The sequence below is a fragment of the Podarcis cretensis genome (genome assembly GCF_951804945.1).
Source record: "Podarcis cretensis genome assembly, chromosome: 15".
NCBI lineage: Eukaryota > Metazoa > Chordata > Lepidosauria > Squamata > Lacertidae > Podarcis > Podarcis cretensis.
Genome location: NC_137185.1, coordinates 12881030 through 12888212, shown reverse-complemented (window position 1 = coordinate 12888212; position 7183 = coordinate 12881030).

The window sequence follows — 7183 nt, the reverse complement described above, 5'->3', positions numbered from 1 at the left end:
ATGGCCTCGGTCCAGTATACCTGAAGGAGCGTCTCCACCCCCATCGTTCTGCCCGGACGCTGAGGTCCAGCGCCGAGGGCCTTCTGGCGGTTCCCTCATTGCGAGAAGCAAAGCTACAGGGAACCAGGCAGAGGGCCTTCTCAGTAGTGGCACCCGCCCTGTGGAACGCCCTTCCAGCAGATGTCAAAGCGATAAACAACTACCTGACATTCAGAAGACATCTTAAGGCAGCCCTGTTCAGGGAAGTTTTTAACGTGTGATATTTTACTGTATTTTTGGTTTCTATGGAAGCCGCCCAGAGTGGTTTGGGAGGCCCAGCCAGATGGGCGGGGTATAAATAAATTATTATTATTATTATTATTATTATTATTATTATTATTATTATTATAGCTTATACGTGAATCCAGCACTGCATGCACTTGACCTTTAAATTCTGACAAGAGGGATCACCAACAAAACATTGCAGTGTATCCTCACACCCTAATAGGAGAGTTCTTGCCAGCCATACCCTCCTCTAACATGCCATTCCATCGTTCCCCAGTTTTCTGCTCTCGTTTCCCAACAGACAAGTCCATGGTTGCTGAGCATGCTCTGTTATTACTGCCCCATTTTGGATGGTAATTTCCACCCTGCCTTCTCAGTCATGGTGGTTGGGGGTTTGACAAGTGGGAAAGATGATGATTGTTATGTACTGAAGTTCTCACCCTGGGCCAGCAGGGGGATACTGTAGATAGTTATGCAAATGAAGGATTGAAAGTGACATTTAGTGATTGGATAGTTTTGTATGCAAATGAAGGATCGAAAAGTGACGTTCAGTGATTGTATAGTTTTAGAACATTGCAACAGTTACAATTGTTCTGTAGCTCTATATAAGCAGGCTGACTGAGCTCCTCAGTTCAGTTCTGTTCCAGCTTACAAAATAAAGAGCTGCTTTGGAGAAATCGCTGTGTCGTCTGCTATGTCAACCCACAACTTAACAATGATGGTGTAAGGAAGGTTTATTAAAAAGCTCATTAAAAGCACAGAAACCCATCTCCTGTTTGCATGCAATAGCTTGCAAGCAGCCTTCACTACCAATCTTTTGATATGCTTCCCACCCCAAACATCTCGCTGGCGTTCTTGTAACTCTGTTCAGCTAACTGCCTGTGTGCTGTGCCTTGCGTTGGTATTACACAGCAAACCTACAGAAGACCTTTTCTTCTTTCCTTGTTTAAAAAATGCAGTTCCTCACCAGGGCTGTCAGCTATTGGGAGCTTGCACTGCCAACAGCAGAGAAGATAGGAAATAAGCATTTATTATGTGGAGAGAGCTATCCCATCCTGCAGTTTCTAGCAATCGGTATTCAGAACCAATACTGCCTCCAAACTGTGCAAGTGAGCTCCATAGTTTAGTCATGTGCTGTGTATGAATAGGTACCTCTTTTAATAATTTTTTAAAATTAATTTTCCATTTTTTTGACAATATTATCACATCGTATCACCTTTTACAAATTTTCAGCTGTGTGTGAATAAGTACTTTATTTTCTCTGTTCTGAATCTCCCAACACTCAGTTTCATTGGATGTTACGAGAGTGGGAGAAAAGTATGGCAGCTTTCTATCTTCCAACCTCTGTGTGTATGTTTTTGGGGCTGTTTGTTTTTCCAAGGTTAAGACATACTTGGAGGGGAGGGGCACATCTGAATGAATAGATTGTTTTCCCATCCCCAAGTTCCAATTGTATAAGTCGACCATCCATTCCTCCATCCAATACACACAGAAAGAGAGAACAAAATCCAGGAGGCTGCAGTATATTTTATTTCATTATCTTAATGCAGGAAAGCTTTGAAATGTATACTCTCTCCATCTATTCAGCTGGTTTTAAGAAGAAAAAAGGTGGACCAAGCAAATGATACCAAACTTGAGAAGTTAATTAAATTATCCTATTAAACAGAGGCAGGATATGGGGCAACAGAGGCCAAAGAAAATAGGGGGTGAACAAGACCCTCTCAATTTCTGCACTGCAGCATACTTTCCATGTCAGCATTTTGTTAAGGAAACTGCTCTCTCTGCTCCCCTGCTCCCTAGAAATATTACTTCAGGTCACTTTGTTTCACCCTGTCTTCACTCTGTCCAGGTCACTCTGTCTTCACTTTGTTTGACTCTGTCTTCATTTTGTTTCACTCTGTTTTCACTGTGTTCAGGTCAGTCTTTTTCAGCATTTCATTACTGCTCTCTCTGCTTCCGCCTCCCCAAAAATATCACTCCGAGATGGAAGAACTGCATCCCTCCACATGTCGTTGGACTTCCACCTCTGCTGGCTGTGGCTGATGGAAGGCACCACTTTGGCTTCCCTTGGGCTACACCCTAAATGGACAAAAAGTCATTACGGTGCTGTCTATTTTCTTCTCAATCTCTTGCCTAATAATTGCCTATGCATTTTCTGCTTGCATTGATTTCTTAGGGGGAGAGCTGAGCATATGGGAGGTGCTGTCTGGATGGGCTGTCTCCTACCTAAAGTAGTCTTGATGCCAAAAAAATCTTTGTAAGTACCGCAAGGACGTGATGAAAAGGAATGTGGAGTTGCGAAGGCAGGAGACAAAGTCCTTTTAGGCTAATGAGTCTGTTTGTGTTGAGGGTTCATGTCAGCCCCACCTCTGTCCTTAGTCTGCTCTCCTTGCCTGTCTGCTAATGTCTCCTTGCATTTATTAATAACATTTGCTTTGATGGTTTCTAAACACTTGACGATTGGTTCCAGATGTGCAATGCTTTGATTGCAAAAAGTGTTTCTCTCTGGAAACTTCCTCTTTCATTTTAATTGGAGCTTTTGCCTTTTTGCTGCGCTTAAAAAAAAAAAATCAAAATCTTTGTAAGACAATGTACCCTCTTCCGATTCAAGTTTTGTTTATTCTCCATGGAGCATTGTTTAACCTTTGGAATGAATTAGTCCATTCATTCATCCACTGGTCCCCTTGCATTTGGTATCCTTTTGGATGATGCAGTTTATCCGCTGCAGAGGAGAGAGGGGCACTTAACACCTTGGCCTCAATTCAGTTAAAGTTGAATAGGACAAATTCAAGGGGGGTGAGAAGGATATCCACACCTTTAGTTTATATGAATATGTAGATCCTGTTGTTAAACTCTTGTTTTGTGACAACCCAATGAGTAGATACGGATAAATAAATCTGAACGTGGGGCGAATCAGGAAGTGTTCTTCCTTTGCAGGTAGAACAACCAGACATGGACTAAGGCAGGGCTTCCCAATGGGTGCAGTAGCGCCCCCCGGGGGTGGGATTAGCTAGAGGGGCAATAAGAGGTAAGGGGGCAATAGGGGGCTGTTGGAGATGTAAATAACTATCAGGCTTTGAAAAGCTGGCATCACAGGATCAAGGTTGTCAATTTTGTTGAATTAATTAAACTCAATACAGTGGTACCTCGGGTTAAGAACTTAATTTGTTCTGGAGGTCCGTTCTTAAACTGAAACTGTTCTTAACCTGAAGCACCACTTTAGCTAATGGGGCCTCCCGCTGCCACCGTGCAATTTCTGTTCTCATCCTGAAGCAAAGTTCTTAACCCGAGGTACCGTACTATTTCTGGGTTAGCGGAGTCTGTAACCTGAAGCGTCTGTAACCTGAAGCATATGTAACCCGAGGTACCACTGTAGTTTTAACAGGGTTTTGAATAAATGTGCAATAAACTGCTATTGTCTCGAATGTTGTTGTCCTCCTTAGTGGGTTGTACAAACCACTGTTCAGAATAAAGCTGTTTATAGGGTTGGGAAAGGGGGCGCTGGGGATGAGTTTATGGAACAAAGGGGGGGGGCGTGTCCAAAAAAAGTTTGGGAACCACTGAAGCATCTGAAACAGCACAGAATTCAGAGTATTTAGGTGGACCAAGGTGACTGATTCTGAAGCCTTTCAGTTAGCCAATTAAACCTAGGTACCTTATAATGTTTCACGTTCCAAAGAAAGCACTTTGCAGGCTGCAACTGAATGACAGCCCACCCCTGTTCGTACTGTTACGGTAAGGTCTGATGTCAGCATTTCCATTATTGGTACTTAATTATTTCCCACCACCAGCCAGCCAGTGTTTATGATAGCGATGTAGCAGTGTTTATGCACGCCCACTCCTGCAAAAGACTGGCTCCCTGCAACCTTAAAGGCAGAGGGGTGTATGCGTGTATGTTTCAAAAATCCCTGCCGAGCAATCTGAGGCCGGGGTGGTTGAGATGGTGGCCCCCAGATCTTATGGGACTCTAGGGCCACATTCATATTTAAAGCACTATGATTCCATTCAAAGCACTATGGTAGTGCTTTAAACAGACATGGCTAACCCCAAAGCATTATGGGAGCTGTAGTTTGTTAAGGATGCTGAGAGTTGTTAGGATGCCTTGATTCCCTGCACAGAACTACACTTCTCAGAGGGGGCTTCAGCAAGTGAACTTTGTCATTGCTGAAATTCTCTCTTCCATCCAGCTATTAAAGTTTCAGAAGCCCTTTCCTCTCTTTCCATCAGGCCACTCTGATAATGAGCACTTTCACCAGATGTACCACAGTTCCCAATATTATTTGGGGGAAGCCATAAAAAAATGGATACAGGATTGTACTGCCTGTGTTTTTTAACTGCTGTATGGAAAAACACATGGATCTGACCTTTGAAGTGTTTGTAAGTAAACCATTTTTAAGTTGCCAAATGTGTGGTCTCTTTCTATGCTAAGGGAAAAGGGGAACTTTGAAAGCAACTTGGAAGGGGTATATTATAAAAGTCTAACAGCCTATATTTCCATGATTTACTTTTCTGAATATTTTGTGATTTTAAATCTCTGCTGGGGTTCTCTCACCAAAGAGTACTTGCCCTAAACCTGGATCTTAGGCATCTAGGGAATTCTCTTTTTTATTTACCTATTATTCTTTTAAATGAAAGCCAAATTAACCTTGGCCAGTGGCCCATCTAGTCCTGTTCTCACAGTGGCCAACCAGATGCTTATAGGAAACCCACAAGCTGGACCTGAGCAGAGGAGCCCTCTCCACTCTTGCAGCTTCCAGAACTGGGATTCAGAGGCACTGCTGCCTCTGACGATGGTGGCATCAAACCCAGTATTCTCTGGAACTGCATGTAAGCACATGGCGTATTTATTTCTAGCTTTCACCACCAATGAAATGTGAACTGATGGTTTAAAAATACCATAAATAATCAAGTCACTAAAAAGAGTTTTGGAACAATATTTAAGTTGGCCAAGGTGTTCTCATTTGAAAATGCAGAAACCAGCAATTTATGAGTGATGGCTATTTCTCCCTTTTCATGTTGTTGTTATTATTATTTTTTAATTTATGTGGCCATCTGAAATTGATTCATCAGACCTACAGAATATACCAGTTGCCAGTTTGCTTCTGGGCCTAATTCAAGGTGCTCACGTTTGTATTTAAAGCCATAATTGATAGGCTCCAAATACCTGAAGGACCACCTCCTTCCCTACAGATTTTATTGGGTGCTAAGATTGGCACTGTGGTCTAAACCACAGAGACGAGGGCTTGCCAATCAGAAGGTTGGCGGTTCGAATCCCCGCGACGGGGTGAGCTCCCGTTGCTCAGTCCCTGCTCCGGCCCACCTAGAAGTTCGAAAGCACATCAAAGTGCAAGTAGATAAATAGGTACCACTCCGGCGGGAAGGTAAACGGCGTTTCCGTGTGCTGCTCTGGGTCACCAGAAGCGGCTTAGTCATGCTGGCCACATGACCTGGAAACTGTCTGTGGACAAATGCCTGCTCCCTCGGCCTATAGAGTGAGATGAGCGCAGCAACCCCCGAGTCGTTCGTGACTGGACCTAATGGTCAGGGGTACCGTTACATTTAAGATTGTCAGAGGGAGCCCTCTTGGTAATTCCTCTTCCCACAGAGACTCGGGGGTGGCAGCCCAGGAAAGGGCCCTCTCCATGGCATTCCCTAAATTGTGGAACCCCCTCCCCACAGAGCTATGTCTGGCGTCTTCATTATACAGCATCCCTTTGACCTTTTGACACTGGGTGTATATTTTTAGGACCCACTTTATTTTTGCGATTGTAAGTTGTTGTAAACGGTAGTTTTTTAAAGGTGCTGCAACTGGTAGCTTTATAAAGGGGAACTACAGTTCCCAGGATTCTTTGGGGGAAGTCATGCCCTATAAACGTCCATGGAATATACTATAAATGTATTGTATACTTCGGCCCTAAAGCAAGCAATTGGTACTAGCATTCTCCAAGAATCTCAATGTCAGGGACTGGTCTGAAAAGGAGGAATGGTGGAGTCTGCCACTGCCCCTCCTCCTGCACTTCCTGGAGAAGAGGAGGACAGTATAGATTTAGAACAGTGGTTTGCAGAAGGTCATAGTTCAGAGGGTGCAGAGGGGAGAAACTGGGAAATATTGGGAGAGGAGCAGCAGGAAGAAGAAGATGCACCAGGAGAGAGACAGCTGACAGACTCAGTGCCTCTTGAAAGAATTCCTGACCCTCCCTCTCCCAGGATCCAGCGTGCATTGAGAGTAGGAGAACAGAAAGCTCAGAGTCAGAAAGCACAGATCAGCTGGCACAGGGGTGACGTAGAATAGGAGAGACTGAGGGGGTGGGACTTTACTTGGAACAATACCATTATCTAAGAGAGATTGCTTTCCTTCTCCTCCCTCTGTGAATATTGAATAAACTACAGGGATACCTCGGGTTACAAACACCTCGGGTTACAAACACTTCAGGTTACAGACTCCACTAACCCGGAAGTAGTACTTCGGGTTAAGAACTTTACATCAGGATGAGAACAGAAATTGTGCACCGGCGGCATGGCAGCAGCAAGAGGCCCCATTAGCTAAAGTGGTACTTCAGGTTAAGAACAGTTTCAGGTTAAGAACGGACCTACGGAATGAATTAAGTTTGTAACCAGAAGTACCACTGTACCTGGTAAGAACTCTTCTTGTTTTTCTGCTTCTTTGCATCCCACTATGGGAGGGATAGGATTCCCTGAAGCCTTCACACTTTATGTGGCCATTTTGAGCAGGGAACCAAAGACACCTTTGTGTTATTCCAACAAGCAGGTTCCTCGGTTGGGTCTTCAGATTTAAAACAGGTTCCAGTACTCATCTCCTGCTCACATTAAGCCAGGTTGGAGGGTTATAAAAAGAACCCATCCCTGTTTCACAAACATTCCCTCCATCCCTTGTCTTTTTCACATATCTCCTGGTGTT